Source organism: Paroedura picta, chromosome 1 (assembly GCF_049243985.1).
Source record: "Paroedura picta isolate Pp20150507F chromosome 1, Ppicta_v3.0, whole genome shotgun sequence".
Lineage (NCBI taxonomy): Eukaryota > Metazoa > Chordata > Lepidosauria > Squamata > Gekkonidae > Paroedura > Paroedura picta.
Window position 1 is genome coordinate 130,102,522 of NC_135369.1, and position 18,799 is coordinate 130,121,320.

An 18,799-nucleotide genomic window follows, 5' to 3' on the forward strand; every position below is an offset into this window, starting at 1 on the left:
TTCCCAATGACACCAATGATGTAGCCAGTTTCCCCTGGGCTCCCAGCCAGATAGGCTGTGCTCATTGTAGGCTGATCTCATATAGAGACCCTCATGTTTCAGGAAACACCAGTATGCAAACCAGGGCTCCCTGACCAACAGGCTTGGTCTCGTGCCCCCTTAAACTGGCTGTGACAAATTCAGATATTGTGTAACTAGGGGCAAAGCCCATTGTCTCCAAGAATACAACGGGCGCTAGAGCTTGGCAGTCGGAAGAGGAAGGGGAGGAGTTGTCCAGTCTGTAAGGGCATGGGGTTGAATGTGTGTGTTGTGTGGGAGGTTGTGGTGGCATGGTGGCAAATGAGGGTATGGGTGTGGAGAGATGGGTGTCAAGAACCTGTGGTGTGGAATGTTTGTTGAGTGTGGGAGAAGACTGACCTTTGGGAATTTTGGCATAGTGGTTACAGATGAGCTTTCCAGAGCCATGTCCTCAGATATGTGAAGGGAAAATCAGACTGGAGACTCTTCTTAGGGGAAGATTACATGGCAACCAATTCCCCCCAGTTCTGCGTCATTTCCCTTCTTGTGTGAATTCACTGAAATGCCCCTCTGCCCTAATACACATAGGGTAGTCACAGTACACAGGTGTCCACCCTGTTCCTTCTGTCTCCCATATTTTCACTGTTGGTAAAATGTTATGTGCCCACATGCTTCTTTCATGGTTGCTCCTTAGAAGAATGCATTTTTGTACCCTATTGCTTACTACCTAAAGGAGTCTCAAAGCGGTTTACAAACACCTTTTCCATTTGTCTCTCCACAATAGTCAACCTGTGAGGTATGTGGGGTTGTGAGAGATCTGAGAGAACTGGGAATGGGCCTCAGTGACCCAGCAGGCCTCAGGTGTCTCAAAGCATTTCCCAATTGTCTTCCCTTTCTCTCCCCATAGCATACTCCACATGAGGGAGGTGGGGTAGTGAGCCTCACAGGGAAGCTGGCAACTCTCTGTGCACAGCAGTCTTGACCTTAGTAAGGTTTTTTATACTTTTTTAAAAAAAATTGCCAGGCCAAGGTTATTTGCCAAGCCAATAAGTCATTTCAGTTACTATATGTTCTCCAGACATTTACTTGTTCTCTATTTACAGTTTCAGGCTGTAAATATTTATTTAGATCTTCCTGCACTTTCCAGACTCACAGGACTGATGCTGGTCTGCCTGTCTGTGCCCCAGAATACAAACAGTTGCTGGTAAGGGCTGGCCATAACCCATAGGCCAGGAGGGACACTCCTGCACCACTCCCTCCCAACTGCAGGCAAAAATGACTCATTTGAAGGCTGGACTCTGAGGCATTGTACGATTTTGAAGTCCCACCTCCAAACCTCCAGGAATATTTCCAGCTCAGGAGTAGCCAACCTCCAGGTGGGGCCTGGAGAGCTCCTGGAATTACAGCTCACCTGCAGAGTATAAAGGTCAGCTCCCCAGGCAGAAAGGGCTACTTTGGACAGGGTTGTGATAGAGAAGAAACATTTAAGGCCTCCCCCACAGGTTGTTGTTGAATTGAAAGACTTGAGGCCTACTGCACAGGGTTGTTGTGCATATGAAACAGGAGACAAAAGAGCCAGTTTCCTCTGCAGAATAACGCTGTGCAGTGGCCTCAAATCTGCAGAGTTGCAAAGAAGAAAGACACATGGCTTGGCTGTGTCTAACCCCTGGCCAGAGCAGTATTTTAAGTGAGAAGGGGCTTTTCTGTGGCCTCCCTGTCAGGCAACTGTTTGGCAGAAGGGGAAAGTCCCCCCCCCTCAAAAGGAAGGCCCTCAGGCTCCCCTGCGTTGCTCTTGGAAAGGCCTCCTTCCCTCAGTCAGGGCCTGTCAGAGGTTCCTTCGCAGCAGGCCTGAAGGGGGGGAGGGGGAGCACTCTGCAGCCTCCTGCCAGCTCTGTCAGGGTTCTGAGGCAATTTACAGTTTGACATGACAGTTAGCACAGCCTTGGGGCGAAAAGGGCTGGTGCAGCTTCTGTTCTCATCCCCCTTGGCAGCCCTGCTGACCTCCTCTCCCTGCGGTGGTCAGGAGCAAACTGGCAGCCAGACTGGGCAGGGTGAATGGAATTTTGGTCTGTCCTGGTGAGGGGCCAATAGGAAGGCACTTCGCGCGCCTCCCCATTGGCTGCTTGGCCCTGGATGGACACTCGGAGGGCCCAATCAGGAGCCGCAAAGCGGCTCCTATTTGGGCCCACTGAGTTTTTATCCTGGCCAGGGCCCGCCCTAACTCCTCCCCAGGTGGCCTTACCCTTTTATTTAACCACAGGAGCAGTTAAAGATGTGAAAAACAGAACCATATAACCATGGCTTTCAGTGATCTGGTGGGTGGGATGTTACTCCTTCGGCTGCCGTGGGTGAAGAGAGTGAGCAGAAGCATGTGGAGCCTTAATAAGTACCCACGACACTCTGTGCATGCCCTTGCTGGCACACACTCTCCAGAGCCCACCCATTGCATCTCCTGCCAGCCAGCCAGCTGTGGTATCAACAGGCGGTGCCTGATTACCCAGGGCCGTGTATTGTAACAGATATTTGGTATGAAAATTGTCCCTCTACCAGTCCCACTCAAAAACTGCAGTAATATTTTCTGAAGCAGCAGATTTGTTGAAACAGCAATTTCAAGGTTTTTAATATGACTATTCACCTCTAAGAAGCAAACAAAACAGTGTATGTATTTGTTAAATGTTTGTAAAATATCTTTTGGTGCTCTTTCATATCTAGCTCACTTATAACCAGTGCTGCTAATGAATATTACAATTACTGATTTTTTCAAAGCAGTTAACTTTATGAATATCCTAATTTAACTAGACTGATTTGTAATCTCCCCCATTTTATTACTGAGTGGTTTAAGATCAAGCACATCAAATGTGAAAATGAAAAACCTAGTAGTTTGAGATTTAGTAAATTCATGATGAAAATGTAAATTCACTGGAACTAACTTAATTTGTTCTGTGAATCATCTTAACATGAATGCAAATACGAATTTAATTTTTATTGTTGCCAAACATAGAAGTATAGAGGATTTAAGTAATTAAAATGCACATTTAGCAGGGGATGGGATATAGGGATTGTTTTTTTGACTATAAAGTTATCTCTATGGCACTAGACCTACCTAATTTGAATTGAATATCTGTCCCCATGATATAGATTCAAACCAAAGTAGGCCAGGCTCACAGCTAATTACATATGTCAAAAATTCATCACCTAAAAAACACTGTTTTTCAAAAATAATGTTGCTACCATCATTGCTATATTTTCAAGTACAGTTGAACATCAATCTAAATCTGTGTTATCCAAAATGTGACTCCTTTTTAGGGCAAGCAGCAAAATACCTTTTGGGTTAGTTCACAGAGCAGTCCACGACCGAGCATCCATGGGTCTGAAAGCCTACAGGTATTAGGCTATAGATGCCAGCATTGTGTTAGCTGCTACAGACACATAGAGAATTCTGAACATATAAAAGTACAGTCACAAGCAGCTGCTTAGTACTTATGTGAAACTGCCACAGTATTTCAGATTGTTTAGCTGCATTTGAACAAATGAAGTGGCATATATGGATTTTTTAAAATAAAAAAGGCCCTACTAATGAATATACCTGTCCAAGAAAATATTTATAATTCTGTTTACAGGTACTTTATTGCAAAGTATTTGACACTAGATGTCCTTTTCCCACACATCTTTCAAATGTTTCTTTTCTGAATCCTTTCTCAAAGTTATTTGTGGTTGATTTCTCCTATTTTAGAAACTTCCTCTTCTTTTACCCTATCCTCCATTTATTTGTGAACCATTTGGATAAAGAGTCTTCTTTTTAGGGTATTTTCCTTTAAAAAAATACCCTGTTTGTTTGTGACAGGTCAGGCACATGGCTGAAACCTTATACATTATTAATGATAATAAATAATATAACAACCACGACCATTTCCTATTTCTAAAAAATGCCATCTCATTTGGCACTAATGGGCGGTCTCAGCAAGGATGCTAAATACAGAGCTCCACATCCTTAAAGGACTATGGCGGTGTCTGCCGAGCTGGGTTAAGCAGGCCTTCTGTGAGCAAAAATCCTTTGAGGATCAGGTTGCAAATGAACACTCAGAGGGAAATGTGCTCTTGTCTGCTGATGATGAATAAGGAGGGCAGGGTTAAGACAAGACTGACAAATTAGCTTCTGGAACACTGGCTAAATTAAAGAGGCAGTCTAGCCATGTCAATCGAGGTTCCTTCACAAATCCAAATCATTTTTAAAAATGCAAATAACTTAAGAGTGTAAATCTATGGAAGAGGTCACTGCATTGATATAATCTAGATAACATAATCATGCAAGAATAATCTGAGTGCAGCTTCTTTGTACCATTGTCTCCTTGATTAGTAGCCAATCTGTCACAAATTATGGTCAACAATGTGTGTTTATAGAATTTTGTGAGGTTGCTGTTTAGATTAGCAAAGTTCCACCAGATATAATTTAACTGAATAGTTATTCATCAGTCCTTATATATTGCAACGTAAGAGGTTACTGTATTATCTTTAACATAAAATTTTAAAATGTTGATGGAATGTAAAATATTTTGAATAAAATACATCTTATTTCATTTTCACGGTTACTTGACTAGAGAAGGTCAGGATATTATTTTATCTATCCAGGTGAAAGAAATCTTCTGTACGCTACAAGGACTGCTTTTAACTGAAAGGCACCCTTGAAACTACTATTACAATGCCACTATCTTGGAGTTCACCTCTTTCCAATTAAATCATGACCTTTCCTTCCCCATATAGTTTTTTCCCAAAGTCCCATGGCTCAAATGTCATCTTAAACTTTATTTTCTATTTCTAACCTGTAATTTGGAAAATAAGCATGAATCCAAAGAAGACTATAAGCGATCAGCTTCATATTTTATGCCTTCTACCAGGGGGTTGACCTTCATTGGCAGGTGGATGAATTACTTGGTGTGGTAGATCTGTTCTATGACACCATGATTTTTATCATACACTGAGGTAGGGGAACATAGTTCAAAAATAGCAACAGATAACTTTTTCAAAGGCACCTCAGTATCCAGGACAGTAGTTTTCAATGATAGATTCACAGTTCATGAAATGTGCCCAGACTACTTCCACCTGGTTTAAAGAGCAGAAGCCCATTATGATCATATGTTGCTTCCTTGAAGTGTGGCTATGATTCAGGCTTCGGACTAATTAGCTCAATAATGAATGATGTTTCCTGTATATGATCTCAAGTAGAGGAGGGTCTTTCCCAATGCCAGCTTCCTAAAATCCTCTAACAGGAGATGCTAAGGAGGGCTTTCTGCATGCAAAGCACAAGCTACTCCACTATACAACAGCTCCTCCCTTTTAAAGAGCAGAATTGATAGAGGTACACATATGGCTGTTCATCTTCACCCTTTCACTAACCTTATCAAATCAATTCTTGCTTCCCTTGAAACTCATCAAAATATTTTGTCTGAAGAGGAACTTCCATGGTCACTTTCAGTTTTACTTTAGTCAAAATGATGTACCAACCCAAGGATGCTCAAAAGCTGTCTGAAAAATTTCACCAGTCTCATAGGAGTTTAAGCTATTTAACACATAGCAGATTGTGATGTTTATGAAAACAGATCTCTAAAGAAAAAGTATCCTTGTGGTTGGTTGTTTTGTGAGTCTCCATATGACTCTACCTTTATAGGGTATGGTGAGAATCACTGGAAATTGTGAGGATGCAGAGGAGAGCAATACATGGCAAAGACTCACCACAGCTGCCAGTTGACACTGCAGAGTGCTGGCTGGAGGCAGACACGGCTGCCCCAGTGGTGCTGGCATGCTGCGTATTTGCAGCGTGCCCAGTGTAAAAAGCAGGACCTATAAAAAGCAGGTGCCTATAAAGGCACCCTGTGTGTGGGTCCCTGCCTCTTCTCCAGGATGTCCTGGAGCAGCTTCCCACCCTCACACCCTATGTCAATGTTTGAGGTGGATGTTCTCTGTTAATATTTCATCACAGTTGTGGGTTCGTATGGGATGGAGCCTGTTGGCAGGGAGTGCGGCATGCAATCAGATTCTCTGGGGTTTGGGACCTCCATAGGAGGGGGCATGAAAACGAGCATGGCTTACCCAGCTGGGAGGCCAGGGGCTCATTTTTCCAACTGGCCTGGGGACAGCCAAATGAGGTGGGTACCCACTGGCTCCCCCGCATAGGCCACTTTCCTTGGACCAATTTCAGTAGGCAAGGGGATCTACTCTCTTGGCTGGGAATGGTACAGGTCCTCAGGGCGCCTCTGGACTCTGTGGGTTGTGGTACAGTCTGCTGGCTGCTAGGTCAGGCTCCCTCTCCCATGCTATGCCAACCCGGGGGACCCAGCCCTATGAGGAAAGGCCGAGGGACTTGGGAATGTTCAGCTTAGAGAAAACGTGGCTGAGAGAGGACATGATTGCTCTCTTCAGGTATCCTAAAGATTTGATGATGATGTGATGATTTATATGACCGGCCTTTCCGGGAAGCTGGCTCAGGGTGGTTATCAACATTACATAATATATATAAACATTTAAAACAATAAAAAATTAAAACAGTTAAAATACAGTTTCATTGAATTCTGGGTCATTGCCTACAGTTGCTTCTCTTATTCTAGGGGAAGGTCTTGCAGGTGGGGGGCAACTGAATGATGTTTACTATTTATTGTCCCCAATAAAATGCCTGGAGCTCTGTCATGCAGGCCTGTGTCCTTGGAGGAAGGCAGGGAATGGCAACAGAGGATAGAACCCGCAGTAATGGGTTTAAACTACACATAGAACAGTACTAACTAGATATCAGAAGGTATGATAATTTCAGAGTTGTTCAGCAGTGGAAGAAGCTGCCTAAAAAAGTGGTGAGTTCCCCTTGACTGGTGATCTTTAAGTAGTGGCTGGACAGATACATATCATGGATATTTTAGGATGATCCTTCATTGAGTAGGGAGTTTGACTAGATGGCCTGTATGGCCCCTTCCATGATTCTATGAATACTTGTAGATGTCACTCAGTTCACACCAGCTCTTAAAGACCTTTATTGAAAGCATCTCGTGGCAATCTAGACTGGAGGGTTACCCCCCCCCCCCACAATAGAACAAAATTCCTGTGAAATTAATTTTGGATGTATGTGTTTTAATGTATGCTAAGATGGTCACAGAAAATATTTAGCATGTGTGAGGCCCTTTTCATCCATTAAAGTCTGAACTTCTCCAAATAACAAGCAGAACTTGATCAAGCATGAACACTCCTTGGCTATCTATAGATTTGTACTACACAACTTTAGAAATGTCATTGGCACACTTCAGAGTGTAATCAATATGTTCTTTTTAACCTTTCAGTGAGAAGGTTGGCTACAGAGCAGGGCTGATTGAAAGACTCTTTTGCAGTGTGAAATGTGCAAATGAGAAAGGTTAAAAAACAAAACACCAGCCCATAGGTCTGGTTCATAGGCAATGAGCACTTGGCCTTGAAAGAGCTTTTTTCATTGGAATGCTTGAGGTAAGTTTCCACAGACTTCTAGAAATGATTCATATGTTACTCAGGAACAATTTGTTTTTGTTGCGATAAGTGCAATCTCAGTATCTCTATTTGCTTGAGTTTAGAATAACCAAGTGCAAGTTTCTACACTTTTAACAGTTGCATAGATTAACAGTTTTGAATTTTCAGCTGAGCACTTGTTTATTACAGCTGAATGACCTGTTGCAATCCAGTTTTTACACAATTAGTTTAAAATTACATAATTCTGTTCACAGGCACCAAGTCTTCATTTGTTCTGGTGACACATAATTACTATAGCTACTGTCAGTTTAAAAAAAGAAATTTTAGTAGATTAATCTTATCAGTTGTAATCAATTAATTAAATCTATATACATTTTGGGCAATATCATACTTCTTTTGTTTTTAGATTTTTCTCTGATGTAAAGGAGAATGCCTGGCACCTCAAGAGAATTCCTCTAACACAGCCTTTCTCAACTTTTTTACCACTGAGAAACCCCTGAAACATTTTCCAGGCTTTGAACCCCCCAGATATATGCAGAATATGGTTGGAAAGCATAGCTGTACACATGCTCACCTGGGGCCCTTCCCCTTTTCACCACTTCCGCTCCCATCATTGGCCATTTTTGTGGGGAGGCAGGTTGGCATGACCATATATGGTCACATAAATGTTAAACAAAAATAAATATAAAATTAATTAATTCCCACCCAATTGAAGAAATTTTCCAGTGCCATCAAGAAAGCCCAGGGTTTCACAAAACTCTGAGAAATCCTGCTGTAACTGGACACTAGTTGTAATTGCAGTTTTGATAATTATATAGTAAATAAACATGGAAAGACTTTTTATACTTATCCAGTAATGTCTACTCTGACATAGAGGGGCTCTTCAAGTTATTGGGCAGAGAAAGATCTGTTCCAAGACATACTTAATGAAATCCTTGAGCTGAAAGTGCCAGGGATACCACCTAGAATCTTCTACAAGCAAAGCAAATGTTCTACTACTCAGCTCTGACTCCTTTTTTCAATAAATAATTAACATTTTTCTTTTTAAAAAACTGTGTTGCCCAATTAATTAGGAGTGCCTTTTTAGTCGATCAAAGGGGCTTTTAATTGACGAATCTAACCAATTAATTGATTAAAGGTTGAAACCTTACTAATTACTGTTCTAGCAGTGCAATAAGCAGAGCTACACCCTTATAAGCCTGTAGATTTCAATGGGCTTAGAAGGGTATATCTTTGATCAGGGTTGCACTGTAAAGGTTTTGCAAGCACTTAACACAGAGAGTTACAGCCAGTTCCTATGTTTGATGAGTAGCAAGCATCATTTTTCAAAGACTTACTTCCAAGAAAGTGAGCTTAGGACATCAAACTTGTTGTGTGCCATATTGATACAATTTACTCCAAATACAAAATAGGAGACAATTGCTTTACTTGTTAGTACTTGCAGCATAGCCTAAATTAGTGGTTTTTGATGAGGGCTAAAAGCCCCTGGAGGGGGTAATAAACACATGTTGGGATCAATCTGTATGTGATGGGGAAATGGAGGGCATTATAGGCAGCCTCCTCTTTCTATTTGCAATGAGTTTAGTTCACCAAAGTATCAATTTACTTTTTGGGTCTAAACAAAATAACCCTTGTTTCTTTCTATCTATCTATCTATCTATCTATCTATCTATCTATCTATCTATCTATCTATCTATCTATCTATCTATCTATCTATCTATCTATCTATCTATCTATCTATCTATCTATCTATCTATCTATCTATCTATCTATCTATCTATCTATCTATCTATCTATCTATCTATCTATCTATCTATCTATCTATCTATCTATCTATCTATCTATCTATCTATCTATCTATCTATCTATCTATCTATCTATCTATCTATCTATCTATCTATCTATCTATCTATCTATCTATCTATCTATCTATCTATCTATCTATCTATCTATCTATCTATCTATCTATCTATCTATCTATCTATCTATCTATCTATCTATCACATTTGTATACCACCCTAAGTTTTTGCTTAGCTTTTCCACAGGAATTAGTTAACCTTGATACAACATACCTGTCTACTTCCTTTCCTCCGAAGCAAGATTTTCCCTCAGTTTTTCTTTCCCTTCCAGGTGTTCCAGCAGGGTCAAACAATGGTGTCCCAGCAGGGACAAACAATGCCCTGTTTGGCTCCACAGCAATCATGGTGCTGTGGAACTGAATGAGGTATTTTTTAAAACTCCCATGATGGTAAGATAGCATTTGATGCTATTCCACCTTTGTGAAGTGAACCCCCCCCTTTCAGGTTAAACAAGACCTTAGGGGCCCTAGCCCTAAATGAGTCTGTTCTAGAGGAGGACCAATTTGATGTTAAGCAGAGATCAAAGGGTCCTAGAGGAAAGGGGGAATATTTCTCAAAACTTGGCCCAAATCAGGAAATTTTCCCCATGCCAGAAATTTTTGAAACCAAAATCAGGGCACAGTGGAAGAGACCATTAGTGAACAAACAAATTCCTTCTTTTATTAAAAAACTTTATTCATTACCTTTTTATGGGGAGTCTCTCCTTTGATCGATGCGCCTCTCGCAGCTCTACAGTCTGGCTGTTTGGTATCGGAGGATGGCGAAGGTTTTCTCCATGATGCCATGGATAAAAAGGCTGAGACGGCACTCTGTCGCAGTCATGAGACAGTGGCTATGGTCATCAAGGCTTCCTCTGCCGCCTCTATCATGCGTAGAGTTGGCATAGCTTGGTGTAGGAAGTTGTTAGAGTTGGTCACTGAAAAGGATAAGAGGGTGGTTGAAGGTGTTACTCGTGTTTTGAAAGCATTTTCTTTTACGGCTGATGCTACCTTAGATTCACTTGTGTTCGCAGCCAGGGCCTTAGCGTCTAATGCCGTTGTTCGCAGGCTCCTCTGGCTTACAGCGTGGCCAGTGGATTATCAATCCAAGGCGATTGTTACTGCTTATCCTTTTGTAGGTGATAGGTTGTTCGGGGATCATCTGGAGAATATTTTAGTTGAAACTAGGGATAAGAGAAAGTCTATGCCAAGACAGGTATGAAGGGACGGGTGTTCCTTTAATTCCCAACACACACTATCTAGATTCAAATCTAATTTTAAAAGGGGATCATGGTACAATCAGAGTAATTTTCACTTCTCAGGGTGCAGAGGAGGCAGACGTGGTCGCTACCCAAACAAAACTGATAGGTCCGACAGGGACTCCAAATCTCCCAAGGCATGACGCCACAATCATTCCGGTGGGGGGAAGGCTCCAGCAGTTTGTGCAAAACTGGAATCTCCCCCCACATAGATGCCTGGGCAAAAGACACCATCTTAGAAAGTTACAAATTAGATTTCAAAAAAGAACCTCCAAATCGTTTTATTTCTCCAGTAAAAAGATCCAGTAAAAAGATTGAGAACTCAGGCAGCCTTAGATCATTTGTTGGCCATACAGGCCATAGAGCCATACTAGATTTAAAATTTTTAAACCGTTATCTTCTCCTTCATCATTTCAGAATGGAGACATTAAAGTCAATAACGGAGGCCCTTCAACCAGGAGATTATTTAACTTCCCTGGATCTGCAGGAGGCTTACCTCCACATTCCCATTTCCCCCCCCCTCACAGAAGATTCCTTTGTTTTTGTGTTCAGGTGGTTCATTTCCAATACTGGGCTCTACCCTTTGGTCTCTCCTCGATTCCAAGGGTTTTTGCAAAGATTTTAGTCAATGCCCTTTCACAACTGAGACTGGAAGGGATTATAATTCATCCTTATTTAGACGATCTCTTGCTGACGGCTTGCCCCAGAGAGCTAGCAGTGAGACACACAGAGCAGACCATCGAGATACTCCAGCACTTTGGGTTCTTGGTAAATTTTGTCAAGAGTTCTTTAATCCCTTGTCAAAGGTTAGAGCATCTTGGAAGAATTCTTGACTCTCAGAAAAACAACCTGTTCATGACAGCTCAGAAAATAGAAAAGACAAAGAATCTGGCCCTCTTGGTCATCAAGGCGAGACATTCCAATCTCCTACATTTAGCAAGTCACATGGGTTTGCTAATCTGAAATATAGAGGCCATACAGTGGGGCAGATTTCATGCCAGGATGCTTCAACGTCTATTGTGTCCTTACAAATTCAGAAACTCAAAGAAGTTAGATGTACCAGTCAAGGTTCCTGTGATCACCAAGCATTCCCTGCTTTGGTGGACTGTTTCCAAAAATTTATCTCAAGGCAAAACCTTTTTTATTGGGGAGGAAAAGCAGATCTTCACAGATGAAAATTTATTGGGAAGGGGGGCAGTTCTGGAATCCCCCTCCATCCAAGACAAATGGTCAATAGAGGAGTCCAAGTGTCCCATAAATTTGTTAGAGTTGTGAGCTGCTCAGTTAGCTCTCAAACATTTTCTCCCAGAGATTCAGAATCATCACGTCTTGATCAGGACAGACAATATTGCCACCAAGGCGTATCTCAGTCACCAAGGGGGTCCAGATCTGCCAGCCTCCAGTCAGAAGCAGACTATTTCTGTGGGCAAAGAAACACTTGAAGTCCCTAAGAGCCGAACACATAAAGGGTACACTAAACCCTCAGGTGGACTTCTTGAGCAGGTGGTCGAGGCAGAGTGGAGTCTCAACGAAGAGGTATTTCTTTTGATAACCCAACACTTCAATACACCAGTGCTGGACCTCATCGCCACCAATCTGAATGCCCAGACACCATGGTTCTACTCCCGTTTCTTTCATCCAAGGGCAGAATTCACCGATGCTCTGACAGCAAAATGGCCACAGGGTCTTCTATATGCCTTCCCACCCTTACCAGTGTTGACAAAATTTCTTCACAGGATAGAGTTGTCAAATGCCGAAGTAATCCTAGTGGCCCCAAACTGGCCAAGATGGCCTTGGTTCGCGAATTTGGTCAGACTGTCAATTTTACCACCCTTGACAATCCCAGTTTGCAAAGATCTCCTGAAACAGGGACCCATAACTCATCCCAATCCAGGTTGGTGCCTGGAGTTTGAGAGGTCTCAGCTTAGAAAATTAGCTTATTCTGAGGACATCTCAGATACTATTTTGGCATCCCATAGACCATCCACCAATAGAATATACTCTAGTTCCTGGAAAGCGTTCGTGCACTGGGCACGGAGAAAAAAGGTAAATTACTCACAGTGCCCAATAGTAAGTTCTTTGGAATTTTTTGCAGGATTTTTGAATGCTCTGACAAAGGCTCCGTTTGAGCCATTGGCTCAGATCGATTTAAAGTTTCTAAGAATGAAAACTTTATTTTTGGTGGCCATCACGTCGGCAAGGAGGGTGTCGGAACTGGGTGCCTTATCAGTCAAATAAGAATATTGTAAGTTCCTCAATGATGGGGTGATTTTGAGAACTGACCCTATCTTTACACCCAAGGTTTCAACGCCGTTCCACCTGAGTCAGGAGTTAGTACTGCCAGATTTCTGTCCAAGTCCTAAGGATCCTAAAGAGCGGGTCTGGCACAATGTGGATGTCAGGAGGCTTTTCTGATTACATCACAAGATATTTGGGTCTCGGAGGCATTGTTCATCAACATAGCTCCGCCGAAATTGGGTCAGCGTATGTCTAACGCAGCCATCAGTAGGACACTTAAGGCTTGTTATCAAGGCTTATAAGGCTCAAGGGGTTCCTATTCCTCCTGACATTACTGCACATTCTATTAGGAGTTCAACCACAAAGGCAGCTTTTGCTAGGAGAGTCTCTCCAGAGCTGATTTGCAAGGCCGCTGCGTGGACTAATATATCCACCTTTGTGAGGCATTACAAATTGTCCACACTGAGTTTCAATGAGACTGCCTTTGGGCGCAGTGTGCTGCAGCACGTGGTTCAGGATACTTAGATGCTCCCACCCTGTGTGGTTTTTAGGGATAGCTCTTTCATGTCCCACCGAGACGTCCTCCTGGATCTCAAGGGAGAATGACGATTGATTAACTTACCGTGAGATGGTCCTTCACCTTGAGGCCAGGAGGACATGTTGTCCCACATTGAGTATCTTGATCCACGTTTCTCAATATGCTTCACAGATTTTGTCTGTATTAATATAATTACCTTTCAATTGGATGATCGGAGAGGTACAATAGTCAGTATTTTTAGGGAAGCTTATCACTCTGTTGTTTTTTGCATTATTGTTGTATTTTTTGGAGTTTAAGAGACTTGTTATCAGACTGAAGCAGGGCGTCTTCCAAGGCGTAGGACAGGAAGTGAAATTTAAGTCCTGCCTCCTTGTTAAAGTGGCGGGAAAACACCCACCGAGAAGACCTCCTGGCCTCAAGGAGAAGGACCATCTCATGGTAAGTTAACCAATGCTCATTTTCGCCCCAAGGCAGTCCTAACTGTCATGTCCAACTGCAAATTGCCTCAGAACCCTGACAGAGCTGGCAGGAAGCTGCAGAGTGCTCCCCCTCCCTTCAGGCCTGCTGGGAAGGAGCCTCTGACAGGCCCTGACTGAGGGGAGGGAGGCCTTTCCAAGAGCAACGCAGGGGAGCCTGAGGGCCTTCCTTTTTGAGGAGGGGGGGAACTTTCCCCTTCTGCCAAACAGTTGCCTGACGGGGAGGCCACAGAAAAGCCCTTTCTTACCTAAAATACTGCTCTGCCCGAGGGTTAGACATAGCCAAGCCATGTGTCTTTCTTCTTTGCAACTCTCTGCAGATTTGAGGCCACTGCACAGCGTTATTCTGCAGAAGAAACTGGTTCTTTTGTCTCCTGTTTCATCTGCACAACAACCCTGTACAGTAGGCCTCAAGTCTTTCAATTCAACAACAACCTGTGTGGGAGGTCTTAAATGTTTCTTCTCTACCACAACCCTGTCCAAAGTAGCCCTTTCTGCCTGATCTTCATACTCTGTAGGTGATCTGTAATTCCAGGAGCTCTCCAGACCAGCATCAGTCCTGTGAGTCTGGAAAGTGCAGGAAGATCTAAATAAATATTTACACTCTTTGGGTAGTAAACAACCGGGTACAAAAATCCGTTCTTCTAAGGAGCAACCATGAAAGAAGCATGTGGGCACATAACATTTTATCAACAGTAGAAGAAGGAACAGAGTGGACACCTGTGTACTGTGACTATCCCATCTGTCTTAGGGCAGAGGGGCATTTTGGAGTCTGTGGCCTAATTCACACAAGAAGGGAAATGACGCAGAACTGGAAGGAATTGGTTGCCATGTAATCTTCCCCTAAGAAGAGTATCCAGTCTGATTTTCTGTTCACATATCTGAAGACATGGCTCTGGAAAGCTCATCTGTAACCACTATGCCACAATTCCCAAAGGTCAGTCCTGTCCCACACTCAACGAACATTCCACACCACAGGTTCTTGACACCCATCTCTCCACACCCATACCCTCATTTGCCACCACGCCACCACAACCTCCCACACAACACACACATTCAACCTCATGCCCTTACAGACTGGACAACTCCTCCCATTCCTCTTCCCACTGCCAAGCTCTAGCGCTCGTTGTATTCTTGGATACAACGGGCTTTGCCCCTAGTTCCCTATATGTTCCTTATTCAGGAATCCAACCAAAAATATTGTGGATAGTTTAGAGTGGCTGCCACAAGAATTTGGTTTTGGCACAGGAAACAGCATGTATCCTTTTGGAGCTAGACATGTCACATATTCACTTTTTTGGAGGTGCCAGCCATTCCTGGGGTAAGGGTTTCCTGGTCATAGGACACAGCTACCGGGGAACAAAACAAATCTTTATTTGAGATTAACTCCTGCCTATAAAAATAGCCAAGTGTCAGTGTGGCATAGTGATTAAGTGTGTTGGACTAGTATCTGGAAGACCTGGGCTCAAGTCCCCACTTGTGCCTTGGAAGCTCTCTGGGTGACCTTAAGCCAGCTGTATTTACATTACAAGGTTGTTGTGAGGATAAACTGGAATAGAGCAGAATGATAAAAGTCACTTTAAATCATCATGAAGGAGAAAAAAAGGTAAAGGTAAAGGTATCCCCTGTGCAAGCACCGGGTCACATTTGACCCATGGGGTGATGCCCTCCAGTGCCCTCCAGTGCCCTCCAGGGGTGATGCCCTCCAGTGCCCTCCAGTGTTTTCATGGCAGACTCAATACAGGGTGGTTTGCCAGTGCCTTACCCAGTCATTACCGTTTTACCCCCCCAGCAACAAGCTGGGTACTCATTTTACCGACCTTGGAAGGATGGAAGGCTGAGTCAACCTTGAGCCGGCTGCTGGGATCGAACTCCCAACCTCATGGACAGACAGCTTCAGACAGCATTTCTGCTGCTTACCACTCTGCACCACAGGAGGCTCCTATGAAGGAGAAAGGAGGGGTACAAATAGACTAAATAAATAAATAATTGCTATGTCTGTATTTATTGGTTGTTAACATACTATGCATCAAGTTGTTTTACCACAACAAGAAAAGGTGTTGTTTTGTTATACACACAATGTTATTTCCAAATGTTACTTTTGTTATACCCACAATGTTGCATCCAAATCTTGGGTATGATGTATTATGACTCACATCTGTAGCCTTTCTATTCTTCCAATAACCTTTCCAATAATTGTTCATTTTCACAACAGCCTTGTAAGAGAGGATAGGCTTGGGAGACTCACATAAGGTAAGTAAGAATTCAAACACAGATCTTCTTACTTAAATATTTTAAACATTACAGAATACTCATTCACAAATTAATGTACAGTACTTTTAAACCCTTTTGATTTTAACAGGAGCGATTTAAGCATTTTCTGTATAAGCATCCGTACCATAAATAAAGCTGGAGAGGGATGGTTGGAGGAGTTGGGACCTTGTCCCTGCCCTGACCAGCCTCACTGCAGCCTGGCAAGGCTTCACTAGAGCTGCTGGGGGTGAGGTTGGATGCTAGAGCCCATTGTACTTTTTATACAACAGGCTTTTCTGCTAGTTTTTCTATATAGGCAAGACTTCACAGTTCCAGATTGTATGCATAGTTTTTAAAGTCTCATAACTTTTTAAAAATTAAGTTCTTGTGAGTCTGAGAAAGTGCATATGACAAATCTCATACATCATGGTATGGAGGAAACTAAGACTTGATTAACAAATTTACACAGATGCAAAGTATGTACTGTTTATGGAGAAACAGCCAGGGTTCTCTCTTGATCAGTTTTAAAATAACCCATATCATTTATTTATTGACATATTTATTTAAAGCCTCTGACAGATTTTTTGTAGTTGAACCTAAATGCTAGGAATTGGGCACATTCACACATATTTGCATAGATTTTGGGATGTGTAAATATGCAAATACTTAATAGTGGATCTTTCCCCTATATTTAGGTGAATACCCTATGCTGAAAGTGCTATTATATCCATAGAAAATATAAACGCACAAAAAGAATTTTGCTACAGACAACAGATCTGTGCTACATAAGCTGCTGAATGTATTTAAATATAATTCATCCTTTTCTTATTGTTTAATTTAAAAGTTTAAATGTCCCTACATATAACTGTATCTTAAGGCAAAGTCTCAGCTAAAGACATAGAAGTTTTCATATGCTTCTTGAAATCTCACTAAGTAAATATTTGCATTAAATGCCCACCCCCCCCCAAAAAAAAAACAAGCAAATGAATGAGGCATAAATTGAGCTCAGAGGAGAAAGTTTTATGACATGGAGAAGATTGGTAAGCAGTATTGATGCATTACTTTCTAAACATTAATATAGAATACCTTCAGCCATGATATTGGCCTTGGCTAGTATGGGATTGTGCATTCAATGCCTCACAAATGATTGTGAGGGAGGAGATAGGAACACAGGTTTCCTCAACCCTGGTCCTGCTCAGTACCCACTCAATTAATTTTATAGAATCATAGAATCATAGATTTGGAAGGAACCATACAGGCCATGTAGTCCAACCCCCTGCTCTACGCATGATCAGCCCTAAGCATCCTAAAGCATCCAAGAAAAGTGTGTATCCAACCTTTGCTTGAAGACTGCTAACAGGCTAATTATTAGGGATGGAATTTAATGACATCACCATGGAATTTAGTGACATTTACACTTGAGTAAATATGCTTTCCATCATGTTGTAAAGTTGCTTCTTGAATGGGATACCTATACTGGACTTCTATGTGTTTTTGTGTGCAGGGGCTTAGTATTATACTATGTAGGCATTATGAGTTTCCACATGTGTACACCGAGATTTCAAATCTTCAAGAAAGGCATGAACACATTTTTAGTTCTTAAAATGTTTATGTTGATGGAATTTCACTGTTATAATGAGCCAGCTTGGTGTAGTGGTTAAGAGTGGTAGCTTCTAGCCTAGACCGTTTATGCACTGGGAACTTCACTGCCCCACCTCCCATGCACAGATCGGAGGTGGATGAGGTGTACCGGGCCAAATGATCCCTCATGTGGGTGTAGGAAGAGGTGGGGCAACCTGCTATGACTAAAACTCTAGTCTGCAGCCCGGAATGAAACCTACAGTGCATAAACGGTCCTAGTGACACAGAAGCCCCCTTACTGCACAACCAGTGGTGGAAGCCCCTCTGGGAGTGATCAACTTTAAGAACTAAGACTACCAAGAGCCCTCCCCCCTGGGGTGGGAATATTGTTAGAGCAGGTTGGGCAGTAGTATACTGCTGGATGGAGGCAGGGGGAGATTCTAGTTGTTGTTTTAATAGGATGAGATGGCTAGAGAGGAAAGGGAGGTGGATGGTAGGGAGGTCAGTAGGGAGGTCAAAGCCTCAAGAATATCTTGTAAGACATTTATGAAGGTTTATGAGATGGCAGTAAAGTCTGCAAAGATATTATGTCATGGCCTCTATTGCCTCTGCTAGCTCATGCCCGGCAAAATGATTTTAAAAAATTTGATCCTTGATGTCCTTAGCTAAAAGACCATCCAAAATGATGATTGGACATTAGCTGTGAGGCTTTTGTGAACTTTTTTGTGGGAAAAATCCTGGTGTTCCACTATGATTTATCTGCTGACTTTAGTAAATTAATGAACCAGAGACCTCTTGACTGACTCAGGGTCTCATTTTAGACCACTTCAGCCTGCTCTCCTTAGCCAATACGGGTAGGTTGCTGACAGATGCTGCCCTCCTGAATAATTCAGTTTGAGGAAAGGTAGAATCTTGGGAACTTCCAAGTAAGCCATTACACAAGGTGGGCAGTTGTTGCCCTACTCAGTTGAATAGTGTTGCCATGGCAGAGCATAGGAGGAAACGTGGTTTTATCTATCTATCTATCTATCTATCTATCTATCTATCTATCTATCTATCTATCTATCTATCTATCTATCTATCTATCTATCTATCTATCTATCTATCTATCTATCTATCT